Raw genomic sequence first — 24,714 nt, 5'->3', positions numbered from 1 at the left:
GAATTTCTGGGTGTCCAGCATCTGTGTGGATATCCACTATTCTAATGTCAATCTGGTCTTGGCTATGGAAGCTGTACCTTCACCTAAGCTTTACAGTATCTAGGACTAAACCCAAGAAGTCCACATATTGAGTTGAAAACCAGGCCAACATCTGAAGGTTCATCACCAAGCTGAACACTCCAGGTTCACTCCAGGACGTACTGCTGGACATTGTACATCAATCCAACTGTTTTGATCCAACTCCAGTCCTGCAGTCTGAACATAGATATCAGATATTATAGCTGCATATTGCAACCAAGAACTAGCCAGGACTAGTTTAGCTACAAAACTGGAACTCTTTATTGAACAAGAATACAGGCTTTCTATATACTACACACTTGGGTGAGGCTGATCACATTATCATATGCAAACGCAACTGTATATAGAAATATAATTAACACTATAAACATTTGGTTTTTTAAACAATTAGCCACCTGGACAATCAGGGATCCCATTGCAGGTCAGAATTGCTGGCATCGAGTTCAAAAAGTACAATACACATTATTACAAGTATAAACAAATCCCATCAGAAGACAATAGGCGAGATAATTAGAACAATTAACAATACAAACAGTGATCTCCCCCTCCTCAGACTAGTAGGCCACAGACTATAGTAGGATACTTACTTACAATAAACACACTATGGCAGGGGACCCCAGTGGTTTGAGCAGATTACATTAACATCTATAGTCATTTGCTGGTTTAGTATAAAGGCCCCAAATAAATATGGAACCTCCAGTTCCCAGAGTCTGTGTGTTTTTGGGAGACATGAACTTGAATCAGAAACAAGACCACTCCACGGATCCCCCATGCATACACCTTCCAAAGAGTAGGGATCGAACGGTTTGGGTCGACCATCGGTTCGACCCGAACATTGGCTGTTCGAGGTTCGGCCGAATTCCGAACTGTTTGCTGAAAAAGTTTGGAATTCGGCAACCAGAACCGACCAAAATGCAATGGGACAGGAAATGGGCTTTAAAAGCCCGTGATTGGACCAGAACCATTAGTAAAAGCCAATTGAGGGGGCAGGAGAATGCTAGTTGAGTTGAAGCAGTTCTGTTAATTTTGCTTCAAAAGTGTCATTTAGCATTTATTAGTGTGAGGAAAGGGATATCTAGTGTAGTTAGGGTGCTATTTTCTACTTTAGTTAGATGCAAAAATTTAGTTTCTGTAGGGAAAGTGTTAAGTGCCAGGGTGACCGTAATGTAGTGTAGGGTGAACTGACTCTGACTGCTATGGCAGGGTGACCAAACCCTTCCATGTCAGGGTGACCGCTATAGAGAAAAGATTGGTCACTTACAGAGCAGCGATATGGCTTCTCACCTGTCAGCCTGCTTTTTGCTGCAGGCGTTTATAGGGATTTTTTGAGGACAAGTTTGGAGTCAGGCATGACATCTGAACTTGTGTATAGGGGTATATACACACACACACACATGTCTGTATATATACACCTGCACATATATAGGTGTGAAAGGAGCAGAACACTATACTTGAGCTAATTAAATAATTAACACCAATATGTCTCCGCTCCTATCACACCTATATATGTGTATGTGTAAAATACATATAAGTGTGTCTGTATATATACCCCTATACAGAAGTTCAGATGTTTTGCCTGCCTCCAAAGAACCCAAAAAATGCCCAAAAAAACGCCTGCGCCAAAAAAAAAAAAAAAACGCCCAGGTGTGTTTTGGCAGCAGGCGTTTTTTGGGGCATTTTTTGGGGTCTTTGGAGGCATGCAAAACAATTGAACTTCTGTATAGGGGTATATATACACACACACTTATATGTATTTTACACTTACACATATATAGGTGTGATAGGAGCGGAGACATATTGGTGTTAATTATTTCATTAGCGCAAGTATAGTGTTCTGCTACTTTCACACCTATATATGTGTATGGGTATATATACATATAAGTGTGTGTGTGTATATATACCCCTACACAGAAGTTCTGATGTTTTGCCTGCCTCCAATAACCCCCAAAAAATGCCCAAAAAAACGCTTGCTACAAAACCGGCAAGGTGTGAAAATAGCGGAGCCATATCCCTGTTCTATAAGTGACCTAATACAAACAATCTTTTTTTTCTGGTTCTGGACATGCTACAGAGCTGAAACTTCACAGGTACACTTTTTAGACCCCCCAGACACTAAATCCAAAGTCAAAATCAATAACTGTCCTTATATCAAAAATGACAAATTTTAAGAACTTTTTTTGTGTGATTTGTCCCTGGGGCATGACCCAGAACCCTAGGCACTTTTTAGGGGCATTTATTGGGTTTTAGGGCTTCAAAATGGTGTTTTTTGATTACCGAAGTTCGGGTCCCATTGATTTCAATGGGGTTCTGAAATCCGGGCCAAACTTTTGGGAAGTTCGGGTGTTCTGGTCGAACCAAACTTTTCAAAAGTTCGATCATCCCTACCAAAGAGTAGTGTTCCCTTAAATGCCAGGGCTCATAGTCACCAGGCAAGAGGCTAGCTCCCAGTCCTCTTCAAAAGCCTCTGTCCCGAGTGAGTCTGTCATATTTCTCCCCCAACAAAAGTTGACTTCAGCTGGGTGGTCATTAACATTCCTTGGCTCGGTCTGTTGTTGGGCAGAGGGGCCAACTGCCCCAGTTCCCCGAAGCTGTGGAGACATTATAGGTGTTAGTCAGAGGCAGTGGTGGGATTCAGCCGGTTCGCACCGGTTATATGGAACCGGTTGCAAACTTTATGCAAGTTCGCAGAACCGGCCGATCCCTCTAAGCTGGCGGCCGGGGAGCAGCAGAGCAGTGCGCCCCGAGGCCGAGTCCGCCCATTCTGTGACAATAGCGAATGAAAATTAAAATTTGCTATTGTCACAAGGATCCTCCTCCTAGCCAATCAGGGAGTGGGTCCTCCCGCTTCCTGATTGGCCGAAAGGCAAACGCCGTGCCATTGGCCGAGGAGGCGGGAGGACTGAGGAGACGCGGGGAGTCGGGACTGAAGAGAAGCTGCTGTGATGACCGTCCGTGAGGTAAGTAAACGGGTCTCGCGGGGGGAACGCTGGCGTTCTGCAATGATTGGGGGCAATGCTGTGGCGCTCTGCAATGATTGGGGACAATGCTGTGGCGCTCTGCAATTATTGGGGGCAATGCTGTGGCGCTCTGCAATTATTGGGGGCAATGCTGTGGCACTCTGCAATGATTGCGGGCAATGCTGTGGTGCTCTGCAATTATTGGGGGCAATGCTGTGGGCACTCTGCATTGATTGGGGCAATGCTGTGGCGCTCTGCAATTATTGGGGGCAATGCTGTGGCGCTCTGCAATTATTGGGGGCAATACTGTGATGCTCTGCAATGATTGGGGGCAATGCTGTGGCGCTCTGCAATGATTGGGGGCAATGCTGTGGCGCTCTGCAATGATTGGGGGCAATGCTGAGGGCACTCTGCAATGATCATTGGGGGCAATGCTGTGGGCACTCTGCAATGATCATTGGGGGCAATGCTGTGGCACACTGCAATGATTGGGGGCAATGCTGTGGCACTCTGCAATGATTGGGGGCAATGCTGTGGCACTCTGCAATGATTGGGGGCAATGCTGTGGCACTCTGAAATGATTGGGGGCAATGCTGTGGCACTCTGAAATGATTGGGGGCAATGCTGTGGCACTCTGCAATGATTGAGCGCAATGTTGTGACACTCTGCAATGATTGGGGGCAATGCTGTGGCACTCTGCAATGATCATTGGGGACAATGCTGTGGCACTCTGCAATGATTGGGGGCAATGCTGTGGCACTCTGCAATGATTGAGCGCAATGCTGGGGCACTCTGCAATGATTGAGCGCAATGCTGGGGCACTCTGCAATAATTGGGGGCAATGCTGTGGCACTCTGCAATGATTGGGGGCAATGCTGTGGCACTCTGCAATGATCATTGGGGGCAATGCTGTGGGCACTTTGCTATGATTGGGGGCAATGCTGTGGCACTCTGCAATGATTTGGGGCAATGCTGTGGGCACTCTGCAATGATTGGGGACAATGCTGTGGGCACTTTGCAATGAATGGGGGCAATGCTGTGGCACTCTGCAATGATTGGGGGCAATGCTGTGGTTACTGTGCATTGAAAGGGGGGCACACAGCGCTGATCACTGTGCATTGAAAGTGGGGCATGCTGGTCACTGTGCATTGAAAGGGGGCACGCTGGTCTCTCTGCATTGGAAGGGGGGCACGCTGGTCTCTCTGCATTGAAAGGGGGCACGCTGGTCACTGTGTATTGAAAGGGGGGCACGCTGGTCACTGTGCATTGAAAGGGGGGCACGCTGGTCATTCTGCTGGGAAAGTCGGAACTGGTTACTAAAAATTTTTGAATCCCACCACTGGTCAGAGGCCAGCGTCACTCAGCCCTGTTGCCAGCGATTCTGTTGGGAGTAGAAGCTCCCTAAAACTCTGTAGTTGTTGCAGGTACTGGGCAGAGGTTGGTAGCACTCTGTCCTGTTGTCAGCACTTCTGCTGAGGATGTCACATCCGCTCCATCTAACCCTTGGGGATGGAGGCTGGCAAACTGTGGATCTGCTGCTGGGGAGGAAGGATGACCTCCTTCTCTCCCAAACTGTGTAGCTGCCGTTGGGGACGTGAGCCGGCTGCTTCATCTCCCGTTCCCTCATCTGGCTGCTGGGATGATATTTCTCTGTCACTGTCTCCCAGGTGCACGGATCCTGGCTGGGGAGGGAAGACAGTTTCCACAACTATGGCTGACGATTGGGAAAGGAAGGACGACAACTTCCTCTCCCTTCTTCCCCTGGATCCTGATCTGGTGCTGGGAAGGGACCACCTCCTTCTCACCCTTGGCCTCCGGAACTGCCTGCAGGTGTGGGGAAGAGGTTGCAAGTGCTTCAGCTGGAGAAATTTGTTTTAACTCAACAGATGCTGCTGTTGGGAAGTTCCATGTTCCTGTCAGTGGTGTGGGAGAAAGGCCGGCTGCCTCATCTCTCAGGAAGCCTGAAGCTGCTGTTGGTGCTGGGCAGAGCTCAGTGATGTTCTGCTCTGATGCCAGCTGTTCTGCTGGGAAGTAAACTGAAAAGTCGGTGGCCTTGCCCAAATCCTCCAGGGTCACCATTTGTTTCAGGCAGAGGTCAGCAGCACTATGCCTGGATGCTCACTCTTCTGCTGTAGGCTCACTGGGTTGTTCCTCCTCATCAGAAAAGTCTATTAAATCCCCAGTCTCTGGAACTAGTGTCTGGGGATAGAGGTTCACCTTCTCCTGTCCCTGAAACCCATAAGATGTGACCAGTGCTGGGCAAAGACTAGCAGAGCTCTGCCCTGTTGTCAGCACTTCATTCAAAAGTTCAGTAAATGTTACATCCTCCGATGAGAAATCAATTAACTCCATGATTTCTTTGATCTGTGGCTGGAGAGATTAGCTCCATCTCCCATGCACTCATCTGACTGCTGGACAGACTCATTCCTCCATCCAAGACCGTCCCATGCAGAAACAGGATCGTCAAAGTAAGTCAGCATCGGCCATAAGACCTCTGCTTCCATAGCTGCAGGCGGAAATGGGCAAAGCACACTGTTACTCTTCCACATTGCCGACTCTTCAGCCAGGATTTCAGAGCTGTCAACTGGTATTTCCTGATAGTCCCAGGCAAAGGGAGCCCAGAGCGGCTGCTAAGCAGAGTCTAGTAGCTGACTGTAGGTGATCTCCAGGCCCCATTCCTGATTGGCTAGAAAGTTCAAATCTTCCAGTGCCCAGAGCACTTCCAAGACATTCAGCATACGTTCTCTGTATTCAAATATTTCTCCAAACACCACTGAAGATCACTCCCAAAGTCACGGTCTTTGGATAGCTTCTCTAATAACAGCCCCAGGCCACCGTAACCAAAGCCTTCTGTTGGGCTGTAGTCCGCTGTCCAGGGGCACACTTGGGCTACATGGCAGCAGAGGGCTTTGTAGCTCTCATCCAACCGCATCTCTGCCTGGACCTGCCTGCTTAACTCAGCTTTCCATTCCTTGTGCGGTTGTTTCCCCAAAAACAGTATTTACACTTTGTACTGTGACCAGTATCTTTCCTGGATGGATGGGATAATTTTTCCCTGGTGCCGCTGCTCATAGGCTAGTGCTTCTTTCCAGAGTACCCAGCGGACAGAATCATACCATCCCAGCAGGACCTGCTCTGACACTGGTCCCCTGTACTGTATCCAGATCACTGGCAACCTTCTTCTGAATTCTTCTTCCATGGTGGCTGGTATCTGTACCTCTCCTCTTTTGTTATCCAGACCTTGGATCCAGGTTCAGGTTTGGATGTCCCAGACTGCAGGAAGCATCCCACTGCTTGCCACCAATGTGACAGAACCGTCCCAGACTCTGCTTGAGTGCTTCCATCAATATACTGCTTCCTCCAGTCTGAACATAGATATCAGATAGTATAGCCGCCTATTGAAACCAAGAACTATACAGGACTTGTTTACCTGCAAAACCGGAACCGTTTATTGAACAAACTCACACAGAATATATACCCCACCATGTCAGGTGAGCTTGATTACATTATCGTATGCAGATTAAAATGTATACAGAAATAGAATAACATAACTAAGGAACAACTAACACAAACATTGTACTATTTTCCCACTAGCAACTAATAGCTGACAGTGATTTCATTAACATGAGCTAATTAGCTAGTCACTTAAACCAGCCTAGGTGACTTAATGCCTACCCAGACAATGTTGTGAATAATCAGACAATAGGTGGCCCAATTAACATTTATCAATGGGACAGACAAGCAGAAAACACATAACGCCTTAATATACAGACCGTAGCAGGAGACCACCAGTAACAGACTGTCCGTCTCCTACATTGAAGAACATGGAACAAAGATCAATGTGACCAGCTCTTTCAATGAACATGTATAGTTTAGAATCAAACAAACCAGGAATAGTCTTTATATATTTATTGAGAGATATTGTGGATAAATATTACTGTCCCATTTGAAGTAATCCAAACCACATTCTCACTGTCCATTAGGTAGTTGTCCATCATTTTCACGGTCTCCCTGTGCCTCTAATAGACACAGGGTGACTTACAAATAAGATGCACCTGGGGAGCTGGGACAGGGGTTTCCCAACCTCTCTAAGGTAAGCTGGATTCCTTAGGCCCCCCGCCCAAAGTGGCTCCCATCACAAATGTCATCCAATTATCCCACAATGGGAATCCTCTAAGTTCTTAACTCTCCAGAACCAAAGCCAACACCTTGGTAAAGACCCTGAGGGAAGTGGACAGGCCAAAGGGTAATGCCACAAACTGAGAGTGGTGCTCCTCATTTGCAAAATGCTGTAATTGTGAGGCTGGAAAAACTGGATTTTTGTTTATGTAAAATCCCTTTCTCTGAGTTCATTGACGGATACAGCTTCCTCTTTATTCTTGACCATTGGGTTATACTGCCACGTGATTTTACGGTAAGTAACAAAAATCCTGTTTTCTCTTATGTTCATTGATGGACACAGCTTTTTCTTTATTCTTGACCATTGGGATATCTCAAAGCAGTGCCTCAATGAGGGGAAACCAAAAAACAATTGTAGCAACCAGGCAAAAATGCCAACCACCCAAACGACCCCTAAAGGGGGCCACAAGGAAGTGTAAACACATCAACAGGGAAAATTTAGTAAGCAAAAGCACAGACCAGGAGCTGCCTCGCAACCCTGAGACACAGATGCCTGAAAGAACTAGCGCCCTTGTGGAGAGTGCCGTAACGGGCAAGGGAGGAACCCGCCCTTAGGAGTGAACGCCTGAACAGTCATCCAACAGAAAAAAAATGTGGCAGGGAAGGCCAGGCCTTCCTCAGAGCCCAACGGGAACATAAAAGACACCTAACTAGTCAGCAGGAGGTCACAGTGGACAAGGGCACATGAACCACACAGTCCACATCCAAAAGCATGCAGTGCAAGCTCCTTAGAATGCCAGACATCACCACAAGGAAGGCAGGGTAATAGTCTCAGGTAAGTGGAAGATTGACACCACCTGCCAGGCAGGAGAGACAAACAGAAATCACCCTATCCCTGTGAAAAAAACAAACAGTTTTTAATTAATTAATTAATATCCTCCATACTCTCAAAGGGAAGGCTTCTAGTGAACCAAAACTCCAACACAAACCATCCAGTCGTCCAGGGAGGTCTAGACCCTGGGTAGGCGACCCTCCCAAAGAGGCAACCGCCAGGGAACATCTAAGACCAGCTGTACCATGTCAGCATACTACAAATCAGTCTGGGGCCACCCGAAGGAGCAGAACCATCACAATGCTGAATAGGACTTATCCATGAGCATCGTGGACTCATTGGTACAGGAGTGCTTAACCCCCCTCTGAGGGGGGGAAGGGCCTTAAAGAGCTGTTCAGGCAGCAAGTAAAAGTGGCTATCTATGGCCTGACAGACACAGTACATGGCCCATACTGAGGATCTTAAGACCATGGAACCAACAACGGTGACATGACACCTAGCATACATACAAAGGCTAGGCCAATCTACATGTCAAGACATAGCCGCAGACTTGAAGGGAGACCCGCCACATGCAGTCGCCGGTTGAGCCACTTAGAGAAAGCCAACCTGCAAAAGGAGGCTGACAGAGGTCCCACCAAACAAAGGCCCTATAAAGAGAGCCGCCGCCAGAGGCCCCGCAAAGGGAGCCACCGCCTGAGGTCCCGCAAAGCAAGTCGCCGTCTGAAAAGAGGCCGTTGTCAGAAAAGAGGCCATTGTCTGAGACCCCGTAAAGAAGTCTGCCGGCCAGGGCCCAATATGGTCCCCAGATAACGGAAGGTATCAGATATTAAATGGATAAGAACAGACACTACACTCGATCTTAGCCAAAAGGCCTTGTCTCAGACCCCACAAGGAAGGCAGCCGGCTGAGGCCTCGCAAAGGGAGCTGCCAACTTGAGGCCTGGCAAAGAGAGCCGCTGACTTGAGGCAAATCTGCTAAGGCCCTGTAAGGGGGCCAATGTCTGAGACCCCGCAAAGGAGAATGCCGGCGGAGGCCCCTGAAAAGGAGGCCATTGTCTGAGACCCCACAAAGAAGGCTGCCAGATGAGGCCCAGCAAAGGGAGCTGCAGACTGAGGCTCCACAAAGGGAACTGCTGACTTGAAACCCCACTAAGGAAGCCACTGGCTGAAAACCCACAAGGGAAATCCGACTAGCAAAAGGAGCCACCGTCTGAGGCCACGCAAAGGGAGCCGCAGACTGAGGACCTGCATAGGGAGCCGTCAACTGAGGCCCTACCAAAGGGCCGCTGATTGAGGCCTCGCAAAGGAGACTGCCGGCTAAAGCCCCACAAGGAAAGCCTCTAGCTGAGGCCCTGCAAAGACAGCCATCGGCTGAGACCCCACAAAGAGAGGCAGTTGTCTGAGGCCCTGCAACGGAGGTTGCCGACGAGGCCCCACAAGGGAAGCCCACCACCCGAGGCCCCACAAGGGAACCCACCATCTGAGGCCCTGCAAAGGGAGGACATGGCCTGAGACCCCTCTAAAGGGAACCACCAGCCAAGGCTCATCTGAGGGATCTGAAAAGGAGCCCATAATCTGAGGGTTCCGCAAAGGGAGCCCATCGTCTGAGAGTTCTGCAAGGGAGCCCACCTTCTGAAGGTTCCGCAAAGGACCCCACCGTCTGAGACCCAACAAAAAAAGATCAAGGTCCGGGACCCCTGCAAAGGGTACTGCCAGCTGAGGCTCTCAGGCCCAGCACCGGCCCCTGGGGGGGCCACAAACACAAAAATGGCTACCACCTTGAACTCCACACTACAGCAGGGAGGAAGGCAAGGGCCCACCAGCAAGGCAGCGGTGCCTCTGGATGCCCCGCCACTGGAGCAGGTAGTTCCGTTAGGCAAGGGAGTCCCGACGGTCGGCCGTAAAATCCCCGGCCTAAAGTTACGGGCGTGGCTATAAAGCTAGTACGCTGCAAAAGCCACGGCCTAAAGTTGCGGGCATGGCCGCACTGCTGGTAGGCTGCAAAAGCTGTGACCTAAAGCTGCAGGCATAGCCGTACCGCTGATAGGCTTCAAAAAATGCACCTTAAAGTTGCAGTGCGGCCATACCGGTAGAAGGCCATAAAAGCCACATCCTAAATGGAGTGAGGGGCTTCAGTAACCCCCGCCCCTAAGCCCATAAATGGGCATCCTCCAGTCCATAGACTATACCCCCGTGACTCAGGGGGACTTGGCAACAGAGTCCCTACCTCAATATGCCCCAAACACCTCAGGGAGATACAGGGAAGCATGCATCTGTAGTAGAGAGCAGAGCCGCTGCTTCCAATATCGCTCCTGTGCCCTGTCATAGGCAGAGTACATTTGGTATCACTCGGCCTGTGACAGGAGTCGGCGCTATACAGGAAGTATCGGCTCTGCTTCCTCTAGTGCCTGCTCAGTTCCTCCAAACTGATGCTCAGGGATGGCGGATCGGGAACCTGCAATCTGGGCTTAATGATCCGACATCCCAGAGCAGAAGGTGGCGCTGGGATTCTGGTGGGGGGGGGGGGGGCACCAGGACGCCGCTGCTAAAGGAAACGGTGTTCCTGCTGTGGAAAAAGTACAGGAATGCCGTTCCCATGCGTTCCTGCAGGACTCGTGACCGGCTACTGGGCAAACCATCTTGGTGGTGAAAACACCTTTTTTAGATGAGCCCAATCAGCATACATCACTTGTTGTAAGGGAAGGTTCTCTGGGAAGGGCTTGAGATTTTTAGGCAGCCAACAAAACCCAAAACCGAAGAAGATTCTGGTAGTAGTTAGTAACTTAATGTTAATGAAAACCATAGCCACAAGCAATAAAAAACCATAGCCACAAGCCACTGTGGCCTTCTGTGTCTGAGACAACCATGGACCCTGAGATTACACTAGGAGGACTCATCTACAGAGGATTTATAATCTTCAATGGTTCCCAGTTATTTCTCGTCCTTCTCCACAGAAATTTCCTCCAGGAATTCATCCTCCCCAAGAAGGGGAGGGAAAACACCCATGTTTGCATCCCAGGCATTCCCAGCCAGTAAGATCTGATCAGCCCCTGAGAGCTGATCTCAAAATCCAGATATAGCTACAGAAAATTCCAGCCTTTGCACATAGGAATTGGAGGACTGTTCTCCTGAAGCAGGACTTGGATTATCTGCTTTCATGAGACAAATTTGTAGCCCTGCCCACTGGAAAACAAGGAAGGAAGAAAGGGGACAGAAAATGCCAGAAGGGGAGCTTTGGCACAGGGGTGCAGAGCAGAAAGAGAAACACAGGTTATAGAGAGTACCGTTGTGCTGCTGCGAGCTATGTGCAGTCAAATCTGTCTGTGTACTGAGTCTGGAGGAATTGTATTGTATACTGCAAGTAGAGAAGAGAACATTATAAGGCCTGCCTGGGACTTCTACTGAGAACTATACAGTGGATAAAGCACAAACATAAGAGGGGAGCCCCTTGAAGTGCAAGCCACTTACGGTGGCTTTCAGGGAGGATGCCTGGACTGACTGCTGACCTGGTGACACCTATTCTACATCCGTGGTGAGGTGCCATTTAGCCACCATTTACTTCTTAGACTTGCTGGCTGCCTTGGAACTTTATTTCCATTAGGAAAGCCCCATCCTCCTAAATACTGCTCCCACTGAACAGGGGGTTAAATGCCCAAATAGCCAAAGTTCTGTCCAAACCTAGGTTCAAATCAAACCACGGCTCATTCCTATTTATTTTCTTGCTATTAGCCAGATAGTTTTAGTCCTATCTGCCCAATGCATTTTACAAGGCCCTTTCACAGGTGATACAATACTGTCTTAAATATTGATAGCAATGGCTGTTTTATCTCTGTGTTCAATATTGAGTTAGCCGTGCTAGTGTTGTAACTGTTTTAAACAGGACTTTCTTTTTACAGGGCTTTTCCCGCAAAATAAAATGCCTTCCATTACTACTGGTGTGTTAGTGAAGGTCAAGTCCAGTTGAGAGCGGACCACCACTGGGAAGGGCAGAAAACCCAGACATTCCAACAGATGCTTAGGGAATAAATGCCACACGTGGTTGTCACACTAGGACATGACTACAAATATGCCTTCCTTTCTTCACCAGAATTACCTGGGAGAATGGAAAAATTACTATTTATAGAAGATAGCTTAGAAGAAAACATTGCTTGCTACATCAGTTTGATTCACAGGAATTTACAAGGGCACTGCTTTTACCAAGATCACCGGGTATCTGCAATTACTGAGAATGTCCTTAGCCCGAAAATTTTAATTTAATGCAGCCTCCACATCTAAGGACATTTGTATGCGATTGAGTTTAGATATACAGTAAAGCGATATTAAAGCCTTGATTTAAAAAAAAAAACAAAAAAAACAATAATGTTATACTTACCTGCTCTGTGCTGTGGTTTTATGTGGAGCAGCCTGAATGGTCCTGAGCCTCGGCTCTTTGTGTCCATTCACACATGGAGCCGTTGCTCAGCCCCACCCCTCCATCTCCCGATTGGCTCATTGGCTGTTATTGACAGCAGTTGGAGCCAATGGCTCTCACTGCTGCCAAAAGCCAATCAGGAGTGCGAGTCCCGGAAGAAGCAAGGCTCTCGTGGACATTGCTGGATTGAGAGGGGGCTCAGTATTAGGGGGTGCTGCTGCACACAGAATGCATGAAGGTAAAAAAAAAACGTTCTGCCTTTACAACCACTTTAAGACACAAATGGGCAATATAATAAATATAACTACCACTTCAAGCGGGAGGCTTACAGTATCTAACCACATTGAGCAGTAGCTTACCTACATGGTAGAAATTTGACACATATTAACAAATCACAGTTTATTAGGATGGTTACGGTATTATTCTAATTTAATAACCGTTCCAGCTGTGCAGAAGCTCTTAAAAATGTACTCAGCCTTCAAAGTTTCCTATTTAAAGTACTGGTGAGGCTGCAATTAATGCTGCTTTAAAGGTTTTGTAAAAAAAATTACCTTTAATCTGACCAGAAGAATAAACCATGCTGCTAAATCAGCAACACCTCTTTATGTATCTGTTGGCATAATTCATTGAAAGATAATTGAAAAAATAATAGCATTTCTGTACCTGTGTGCAGAAACCTGCTCATTATTGTAGATAACTTGTATTTTGCATGAAACACCCAGTTCTGATAATAATAATGAGCAAAACTGTGCTGCTAATACAGTCAATGCCACCATGATGCAGTAAACTCAGTCAACAAAAGAAGTGCTGTGCTGCAAATATAGGCACACTGAATTACAAATTAGAAATTTCCTTTGTGCTCTAGAAGTTATTGCAGTGTTTAGATGATCTCAGGCATATTTTGTGAAATGATTCACCTTGTCCTTTGTTAATAAGATTTTTTTTTTTTTTTGTTTTAACTTAAAAAGGAATCTGTCACCATCACCAATGAAAGACCACTTGGGTATTCAGCAGTCTACTAATCAGATAAATTAACACATTCCTAAAGAATCTGTCAGTGTCTGGATTAATGTAACAGTGCCATACTAATTTCAATAATAAACTCACACTGAGCTCGGGAATATTGAATAATTATCTCTGGTGTCCAGACACAAACCAGTGCCAATAGCTTCTAGCTGTTCACAGCTTTCTGCTATATGTTAAAGATTTAAAGTAAAGGTGCCATAACTTCTGGTTTGTGAGAATAGAATTAGTTCTACTAAACTAAGACTTAACCTAGATCAGGCTGCAGTACAGGTTTACAATAAATCAACAGTCCACTGACTACTGTTGATTACTAGCCAATAGCAACATGAATGTAGGGATTGCCTATCAAACAAAATGAACAGCACTGCAACCCTGCAAATCCGGGATAAGTTTCAACACTGGTGCCCTGCTCTCAGCCTCTGCAGGCCAATTCAGTTTCAAAAATTCAGAAGAGCTGGTAACATGGTGAGCTCTATGAATAAAATCCAGCAGACAGAGACGCTGACACATTTCAGCCTCTATGTGCCTTACTCATAGCAGTCTACAAAACCATATAAATAACATTGATTAAAAATACTTCCATTCCGCATTGTTAGGAGGGAGCTGACAAAATGTAACCATTTAAAAGCAAAACAACAAAACAAAAAAATCCAAAAAAAGAATTAAAACCAAAACGACACAATTCATGTGGAAAAGGCATTACACAGGATACGAATGATTGCTTCTAATACAGCACAAACATAAACCTTCAAGAGTGAATAAAGTTGAAGAGTAAAAAAAAAACCCTGGAGTCGTCAATATCTTAAGTCATTACGTGTGCAATTCGAGGCCCATTCTCTGAGAAATTTTTTATATATGGTTCCCAGTGGGGGTTGTAGGTTTTCAAATCGACGGGCGCCTACTTTTGCTTCCCCTTGTCCCCCAGTCTTTTATGTCTAAATCTCCCCGTTATTTGAGGTTGGACCATTCAGGTTCTTTCCCATATGGGCTCAATACATGGGAAAGAACCTGAATGGTCCAACTGCTCATACAACTCGGGAGACCTTTATTAATAAGAACTACATTAAAGCAGAACTATGCTCACCTCAGCTCCAGCAATGCTGCGTCCCCGAGCTCCCTACACATCTTTAGTTTTATCAGTTTAGTCATATTCTGTAGTGCCAAATTTGTACAGTGAGCTTCCCCATTCCACTTCTATGGCATTGAAAGAGTATCTCCAGCATGTCCTGTAGAAGAGGAAATCTAAACCACAAACTTCTTGGAGCATGAGGTGTGGTGGATTTTCAAATTGCAAACTAGGACCCCGCCTGGACTTAATCTAAATTGACCATTTGATTTGCATTTGAGATAACCATATAGGGCATACGTCCCACAAACACTTCAGAGTTGCGGTTTTGATGACCCTGTCTTTTCAAGAGACAGGTATCACATATGACTTTAAAGTGGTTGTTAAGCCTCTGTCATATCTTTCTATAATCCTGTTTGTTTCCCAATCCTGTGTGCCCCTGTGTCTGTGTTTCAGATTTCAGAGCGTCGCTTGGCACTCACGTGACCAGCCAGCTCTCTGCTCCCCAAATCCGACAGCTAGGTAGGGGCCAAAAAGCCCCCCGCTGAGGTCAATAAGGAGGAGAGGAAGAGAGGGAAGCAAGCTGGTGGTCACATGAGCTCTCTGAAATCAGATATAGTCTGCATTTTTTTTTTTTTTAAAAACACAACAGACAGGGTCACACAGGCTTAGGAGATAAACAGGATTATATAAGGCATTAATAGTAATTTCAGCAGCAGGAAGGGGGGTGTCAGCAACAGGTGTGACCAGAAATGTGTGGACTGACAGAGAATATTAGGCATAATTAAGGCGTAAAGAATATAATTTATTTAAAAATAAGTGAACAACACAAATGTAAACGCACCTCCAGAAAACTACAACTGTGTAAAACCAACCAGATCACCAAACAATAGTGACACACAGCAAACAACTGCTCAAACCAAATATATACAAAAACAGGATAAATGAATAGTAATTGTAACAGAGCCGGGTAATACACGGGAGATCAAGCAGAGGGAGCTGGGAACAAGACAGAACAGAGAGAGGGTTACAAGAGACGGGGTAAGCAAGCAGGAGGGAAGGAATCAGGCTGCAGGGTCAGGATCAGAATCCAGGATCAGGCTGCAGGGTCAGGATAAGGATAAGGATAAGGATCAGGATCAGGATACAGGGACACAGGCATGCAGGTCAGGAGCACATGGAGAAAATACCAAGGCAGTGAAGAGAAGCATACACCACAGGGTTTAAATATACTTCCTGCAACCAGCATCAGGTGATGAATGATTGCATGAGATGTTAGCTTCTGACTACTGAGGGACACCCGCTGGTGGACACTGGAACTGCAGCCTATGGGTCTGGGAGCTACAGTGCCACCAGCAGGTGAGCTCTTTCCTGACAGGGGGACAGAGCTGACAGGCACGGAGAGGAGGGTGGAGGAGGACACTGGAGACACAGGAGAGCAGAAAGCAGGGCTGACCATGGTATCAGGGCTCAGCAACCATGATATACGGTGGTCAGTTTACAGGGGGAGGGCAGATCCAGGCAGGGTCAGCCAGGTATTGCAGGTGATAAAAGTGGCCAAATGACACAGCACAAGCACTGTGCTGTTATACATGCTTTAAAGTAGCAGGGTGCATTTATTTTATTTTTTTAGGGTAACGTAAACAAGTACAGGTTTTTTTTCTTTTTTTTATTAGGGTAACGTAAACGGGTTTTTAGGTAAACGTTTTAGAATATTGGCAACTCCAGTGATTTTGTGTGAAAGAGAAAAGGTGCACTGCTCTTTTAGGATTCAATCAATAATATTGACATTGCCATTGACATTGAGATAAAACATATATTGTGCAGAGAATTTGTGATTCTACAGCGATTTTGATACTCTAACTTTATTATTTATTGGTCATCCTTGAAGGTTTATGATTGATGTTTGTGCTGTATTAGAAACAATAATTTGCATCCTGTGTAATACTGTTTCCATATGAGTTGTCTCATTTTGGTTTTAATTCTTTAACTCTTTTTTGGATTTTTTTTTGTTTTTAAATGGTTAAATGTTGTCCCCTTCCTCTAGCACCAAAAAGGAGGGGGAACAGGGGAACATACCAAGTGCACAAATATAAACAGGCTGCTGTAGCAGCACACTCTCGTTCTGCTATCGGCATGTAATGCCGCTATACTACAATGCAAGTCTTTAAACTTTAATGAAGCTGTTCTTGTGACCTGAAAAACACAATGAGAAGAGAATAAAACAGGCAAAACATCTCTTAAATGTTTGCCCTTTTTAACCACTTGCCAACTGGGCCATAGCCGAATAGCGGCTACAGCGGGGATGGATAGTTCTGGGAGGGCGTACAATGACGTCTTCCCAGACTCGCCCTTCCCACGTGCCCCTCGGGGGGGGCATTCAGAAGTGTCCATGATCGTCGAGTTCTCCAGAACCGGCGCAACACAGGTCTGGGTAAATGGGCCCTTTACCACGTGATCACTCCATCATTGGACTTGGCAACAAACCAGCACATGTCCAGTTCAGATCTCTCCTCTCCTCGCATGCTGTACACACCGATCGGCACAGCGTGCGAGGAGAGGAGGAAGACTGCAGCAGTGCTCACCCGTGCCTCATCCGTGCCTCATTCATGCCCATCTGTGCATCATCTGTGCCTCATTAATGCCCATCTGTCTCTTATTCATACCTATCTATGTCTCAATAATGCCCATCTGTGCCTCATCTGTGCCTCATTCATGCCCATCTGTGCCTAATTCATGCCAATCTGTGCCTCATCCATGCCTCATTCATGCCCATCTGTGCCTCATGCATGCCCATTTGTGCCTCATTCATACCCATCTGTGCCTTATGCATGCCCACCTGTGCCTCATCTGTGCCTCATTCATGCCCACCTGTGCCTAATTCATGCCGATATGTGCCTCATCCGTGCCTCATCTATGCCCATCTGTGCCTCATGCATGCCCATCTGTGCCTCATCCATGCCTCATTCATACCCATCTGTGTCTTATTCATGCCCACCTGTGCCTCATCCATGCCTCATGCATGCCCATCTGTGCCTCATTCTTGCCCATCTGTGCCTAATCCGTGCCTCATGCATGCCCATCTGTGTCTCATTCATGCCTATCTGTGCTTCGTCTGTTCCTCATTCATGCCCATCCATGCCACAATCATGCATCATCTGTGCCCATCCGTGCCACATCAGTGCTCATCCTTGCCACACCCATGCTACATCAGTTCTCATCCATACCACATCAGTGCTCATCTGTGCCACATCCATGCCACATCAGTGCTCATCCATGCCATATCAGTGCTCATCCTTGCCACATCCATGCAACATCAGTGCTCATTCATGTCACATCAGTACTCATCTGTGCCAAATCCATGCCACATCAGTTCTCATCCATGCCACATCCATGCCACATGACATCAGTGCTCATCTATGCCACATCAGTGCTCATCCATGCCACATCAGTGCTCATCCATACCACATCCATGCCGCATCAGTGCTCATCCGTGTTACATCCATGCCACATCAGTGCTCATCCATGCCCCATCAGTGCTCATTCATGCTACATTAGTGCCACGACAGTGCTTATCAGTGCACTACAGTGCCTCACAAAAGTGTAATAGGTAGTCAGGAAATTCGATTTGTAATTTTATGTCCCTAGAGCACCGATGTGCTCCCTGCATATCGGGCCTCTCTATGTGGTCAGTCTGTGTAAAAGTGTCACATATGTGGTATCGCCATACTCAGAAGAAGTAGCAGAATGTATTTTGGGGTGTAATTTTTGCTATGTACATTCTATGTGTTAGAAATATCTTATAAATGGACAACTCTGTGTAAAAACAATACATTTTGTGAAAAAAAATCTTAATTTTGCAAAGAATTGTGGGAAAAAAATTACAACTTCAAAAAAACTCATCTTGCCTCTTTCTAAATACCCTGGAATATCTACGTTCCAAAAATGGGTCATTTGGGGGGTATTAGTATTGTCCTGGCTTGTTAGTGTCCCAAGAAATTAGATCAGTACATCAGGTGCGATCAATTTTCAATGATTGGCACCATAACTTATAGACTCTTTAACCTTCACAAAGACCAAATAATATATACTTATTTGTTTTTGTTTTTTTGCCAAAGATATGTAGCAGTATAACTTTTAGGCAAAATTTAGGAAGAAAAAGTAATAATTTGCAAAATTTTATAACCGAAACAAAGAAAAAAATCTTTGGTCTTTTTTTATATGTAGCACAAAAAAATAAGCCCAGTGGTGAGTAACCACTTTAAGACCAGAAGGCTGTACCCAAATAAAATTGATGTCATTTTTTCCCCACAAATAGAGCTTTCTTTTGGTGGTATTTGATCAGCTGTGCGATTTTTATATTTTGCGCTATAAACAAAAAAAGAGCGACAATTTTGAAAAAAAAAACAATATTTTTCACATTCTGCTATATGACATTCTCAAAAAAAACGTTTTAGGCCAATTTGTTTTCTGCTACATATTTTTGTTAAAAAAAAAATCGCAATAAGCGTATTTTGATTGGTTTGCACAAAAGTTATCGCGTCTACTAACTACGGGAAAGATTTATGTAATTGTTATTGTTTTTTTTTTTTTTTTTACTAGTAATGGCAGCGATTTGCGATTTTTTGCGGGACTGCAACATTGCAGCGGAGAGATCGGACCCCTAACTGACATTTTTGACACTTTTGGGGGTACCAGTGACATTACTACAGTAATCAGTGCTAAAAATATGCACTGTTACTGTAATAATGACACTGGCAGGGAAGGGGTTAACCCTGTGGGTGATCAAGGGGTAAATGTAAGCCTAGGGGATTGATTCTAGCTGTGGGGGGACAAGGCTTGAGAAATGACCATAGAGACATGTGATCCTATATATAGAAGGATCACATGAGCTCTATGGTCATTGCAGGGAAATGCAGTATTTACAACAGCCGACCGTCCTTCTCTCTCAGCAGAGAACGATCGCAAGTATCAGGCGGCAATTGGAGCCACCTCAACCGTGCATCGGCTTCCTCGCTGCCGAGTGGGGGCGGCAGCGCGTGCTCGCCCCCTAGCTTCCCGCGCGCAACCAAGGTAGACCTACTACTAGCTTTGTTAGTTGTGGCATACGCTCGTGCATGCTATTGCTAAGTCTGCGATCTACAAGCACCCCCAGATCTCCTTCCATCACTGAATATCCAAGGGGAGCCCCTTCTAATTTGTAATTTTCATGTGTATTTTCTGCACCCAAGTACATAACTTTACATTTCTCAAAATTGAACCTCATCTGCCATTTAACTACTCAACCCCTTATTCTGTTAGGGACTTCCAGTAAATATGCCATATATTGTGCCAAAGTTATTTTTATTTTTGGTATCATCAGCATACACTGAAATTAGGCTCTTAATTTCAACTTCCAACTCATTCATAAACAAACTGAACAGCATTGGCCCTGGAGGACACCACTCACAACCCTAGACTATGCAGGGAATGAGTCATTTATCATTACTCTCTGAACCATTCATGTAACCAGATTCCTATCCATGTACATACAATTTTAATAACTCTAACAGACTTTATTTTACAGATTAAACAATTATGAGGTACAGTATTAAATTCCTTAAAGAATCCAGATAAACGACGTCCACCATTCAATTTCTTACCTACTTCCTCATAGAACAATAGCAGGTTGGTTTGAAAAGATCGGTCTTTCATAAACCCATGCTGGTTGTTACTTAGGACTTTGGTGAACAATTATTGATATTACTGTTAATGTATAACTAAAGGCAAAACGTTCTTTTTAGTTTTGGATAGAGTAATTGTTCATTTTGTTCGTCTGCATCTTTATTGCCTGAAATAACAAACTTTTTAAAGGTAGCAACTCTATTTACCTTAACAGCTTCTGGACCACCCACGCATATATATTGCGGCAGTGCAAAATCAGGTACCTGTATGTCTTTTTTGTTTTCGGGTCTGGGGCATGCATGCGCGCCACCTGAGACCTGCTTCCGCTGTGATTGGACACAGTGGAAGCCAATCAGCATGTATGGTGGACCCAATGTTCGCCGGCACCTGGTGATCGATCCCAAGAGAGGCAGAACGGCAGTCTGTCTATGTAAACAAAGCAGATCCCCTTTCTGTCAGAGGGGAAGATGGAGATCCTGTGTTTCTGCTAAGCAGGAACAGGGATCTCTGTCTTCCCCCATTTAAAGCATCCCCTACACAGTTAGCAAGCACTCCTAGGGAACACATTTAACCCTTTCATCACCCCTGATGTTAACCCCTTCCCTGCCAGTGTCATTAGTACAGTGACAGCATTTTTTTTAGCACTGATTACTGTATTGTTGTCACAAGTCCTGCTGTAAGTTGCTGATTGCCACCATTACTAGTAAAAAAAAAAAGAAAAAAAAAAGAAAAATTCTATCTACTCCATAGTTTGCACATGCAATAACTTTTGTACAAACCAATCAATATACACTTACTGGGATTTTTATTTTTTTTTACCAAAAACATGTAGCAGAATACATATTGGCCTAAATTGATGAAGAAAATAGATTTATTTACATTTTTTTATTGGGTATGTTTTATAGCAGAATGTAAATATTGTTTTTTTTTTTCGTTTTTGTTTTTTTCAAAATTGTCTGTTTTTATTTGTTTATAGTGCAAAAAATAAAACCCGCAGAGTTGATCAAATACCACCAAATAAAAAAAGCTTTATATGTGGGGAAAAAAGGAGATCAATTTTATTTAGGTACAGTTTCGCACGACCGCTCAATTGTCAGTTAAATTAACGCAGTGCCATGTCGCAAAAAATGGCCTGGTCATGAAAAGGAGTAAACCTTCCAGAGCTGAAGTGGTTAAACATGTAAAAGAACTTGACAGTGACAAATTAATGACTACATTGATCATCTAAAACAGCATACATCGTGACAGCTTTCTTTGGTTGCCCTTGGGGAAATACATTGACCAAACATATTTTGGCACTCCTATTTTTTTGTGATGTAGCTCGTTATATTTAGACATACTCGCTTGGGGTGACTCTCCCTGCCATAATCTGAAATGGTGTGAGATGCTCAGTAAATGTCCTGTTTAAATGGGCCTTCTGAGTATTTAACTGTTACTTTGCAGTCTATGGTTAAGTGTTATGTGTAGAGCTCTAAAGCTAATAGTATGGTTCATTAGAAACCCCTTACATTCTTTAAAGGGCTCTCCTTTGATTGCACAACATTTCCATGAAAAAGACAGTAGGCATTTGTTTCCTTCTGCCTTTTCTTTTTTTTTTTTGCTGTTACAGCTGGCAGTTGGCACAACTACTGTCTTTTTTTACAGTGACAACATTGCTAGAGTCTTTGATTTGGTGAGTGGTTGATTGTTGTACAGGATTTGGAGCATCCTGTGCCATTGTGTGAATGTTGCTCTGGTTTAGAATAAAATACAAGGTCTGTCTTGCAAGTTCATCTGAGGTTGTCAAAATTTGATGATGAACTTCTTCTTCCTCCACAGCATGTTCCAAAACTCTGAGCTTAGCCACAGATATTTCTTCCTTTCTTTTCATTTGGAGGATCTTTCGCTTGGCTTGTGCTTATGCTCAGGCATCTTTTTCTTCTGCCTGCACTCTTACCTGTGCAGCTTGCGTCTCTGCCTGTGAGCATGCTTGGTGACTTTTGCTTCTGCCTACACCTGTGTCTGGACAGGTTTCTCTGCCTGTGCTTGTGCTTTTTTCCTGCACTCATGCCTGGGTAACTTGTGCTTCAATGCCTGGCCAGCTATGTGCTCATAGAGTTGAAAGTCAACGCAACGCAGTCACTGGTGGAAGGAAAGAAAATTGCATAATCCATGGACTGCTGATGAATGCCTGGAGGGAGTAAAGTAGCAGAATGAAGTTTCAAACAATTGTGATATTTTGTCAACTGTTCGTGACTTGGCTTCTAAGAATGTAACAAATCTTTTGATTAACAGCAGTAAAGTTATTTAGCTCTTGAATTAACTCCTCTGTATTAAAACTTAATAGAAGAATGTTTTTAAGACAGTCTTTCATTGCTTTTGTAAGTTCTGAAAAGCTTTGCAAGTACACTGCTTGGTTTCTCTGCATAATACATCATTGCATGTTAGATCAGCATTAGTTATGCATTGTATATTTCTATTCCACAGATCAGATAGATTATCAGACATTTCTGTCTTGTTTGCTTAATAAATCCATGTAAGCTTCAAAGAAGTCTTAGGGCTCTTTCACACGGTCCGCCTCCGTAGGCGGATCCGTGCTGCTCAGCGAGGATCGATCCGCCAATCCCTGCTGAGCCGGCGGATGACAGCTCCGTCTCCGCTTGCAGTGCGGAGAGGGAGGTGTCACAGCTCCCGCTGCTCTCTATGGGGGATCGGATGAGAGCGGACCGCCTGTCCGCTCTCATCCGATCCGATCCCTGAACGTATGGAAAAATAGGGTTTCCATGCATCCGGATTTCACGGACAGGATCGAATACGGATGGCAGCGGGTGTCAGCGGAGGTGTCTCAGACATCCACTGCCCCATAGAGCTGCATGGAGGATCCGATCAGATCCGCCTAAAAAACTGGCAGGCGGATTTGATCGGACCGCCCGTGTGAAAGAGCCCTTAAAGTGATATTAAAGCCTTTTTTTTTTTTTAAATAACAAACATGTCATGCTTACCTGCTCTGTGAAGTGGTTTTGCACAGAGCAGCCCAGATCCTCCTCTTCTCGAGTCCCTTGCCGGTGCTCCTGGCTCCTCCTTCATGCCGGGTGCCTCCATAGCAAGCAGTGTGCTCTGAGGGCACCCAACCAGGCGTGCTCTTGGCCCACGGCTCTGTGTGTCCATTCACACATGGAGCCGTGGCTCAGCCCTGCCTCCTCCGTCTCCTGATTGGCTCACTGGCTGTGATTGACAGCAGCGGGAGCTAATGGCTCCCGATGCTGCCAAAAGCCAATCAGTAGTGCGAGTCCGCGGAGAGGCCAGGCTCTCGTAGACATTGCTAGTTCAAGACAGGGCTCGGGTAAGTAATAGGGGGGTCTTGGGGGCTCCTGCACACATAGAATGCATGAAGATAAAAAAAAACATTGTGCCTTTCCAACCACTTTAACTGTGCAAGAGAGATATGGAATGACATACTGTACCTCCTAGACTGTGCAGGCAGTATGGCCACTTGTTGAATTGACAGTATCCACAGGCAAATTCCCTCATAAATAAGACACAGAAGTTGAATCTAATCTAGCTTTTACTCAGATGAGTGCAATAGATGGGTTGTTTCTCCAGTATTTTGAAGTGAAAGAGGACAACAACTTTCCTTAGCTCTCTTTCTGCTTGAAAAATTAAATTAGACAACTGATCATCAGATAGAGGCAGGGAGTATCTAGCTTAAGATCGTACCAACTAGCACAAGCCAGGAGGGGGAACAGGGGAACATATCAAAGGCACAAATATAAACAGACTGCTTTGGCAGCACAGAAGCCTACCATGCAGTGGAGGACTAAGGGAAGTAACCAATGCAGAGATAGTTAATGTGCTGACTTTTGTTATATTTTAGGGTTTAGAAGGAGCCCAGGGCTGCCCTATCGTGCCCCTTGCAAGAAAGGAAAAATGGCCTATATCGGTACCCAGAAAATGAAAACTACAGTATTGTTATAAAAAATATGACATTTTATTTATACAAAATTCATTAAAAAGAAGGACACATATCCATATCGTATATGAATAAACCGGTAGTTACAGCAATGCATTGGTTCATGCTGGTGATGTGGTGTCCCCAGTGGGTATTGAGGGCACAGATGTAAATAATCTTGATGTATGATCCTCTACATGTTTCGTGGTAAGGACCGCTTCTTCAGGAGGAATTAATTACTATCATCCAGGATAACCAGCAGCCCATGATGATCAGGGGCACCCAAGGGTACTCTACCAAGGTGGACATGGGTGGCAATCACAAGCGCAAGTATCTAAATTACTCCAAGATCACAGAGACAACACCCTTTGGGGAGGGTAAGTGGCTTGGATCATAGTCACTGAGAGGTTCCACCAATCTCGGTGGGTGTCTGGGAAATTTCTTACAGTTGAACAATGTCACACTGTTCATAATCCCATTAGTAGGGTGTCCTCGCTGTACTGGGGCCCCCTGAGAGTTGCCTCAGTGTGCAGATTAAACATTACTAGCTTGAGGATGATGGTACCCCACATATGTAATACTATAGCTTTTTTGAGGCACACACTCTATCTATATTTGAAGGTTGATGTTTTAG

Source organism: Pelophylax lessonae, assembly GCF_965119305.1.
Source record: "Pelophylax lessonae genome assembly, chromosome: 1".
NCBI classification, from domain to species: Eukaryota; Metazoa; Chordata; class Amphibia; order Anura; family Ranidae; genus Pelophylax; species Pelophylax lessonae.
The sequence above is the reverse complement of the archived record's forward strand: the minus strand, read 5'-3'. Positions refer to the sequence as shown.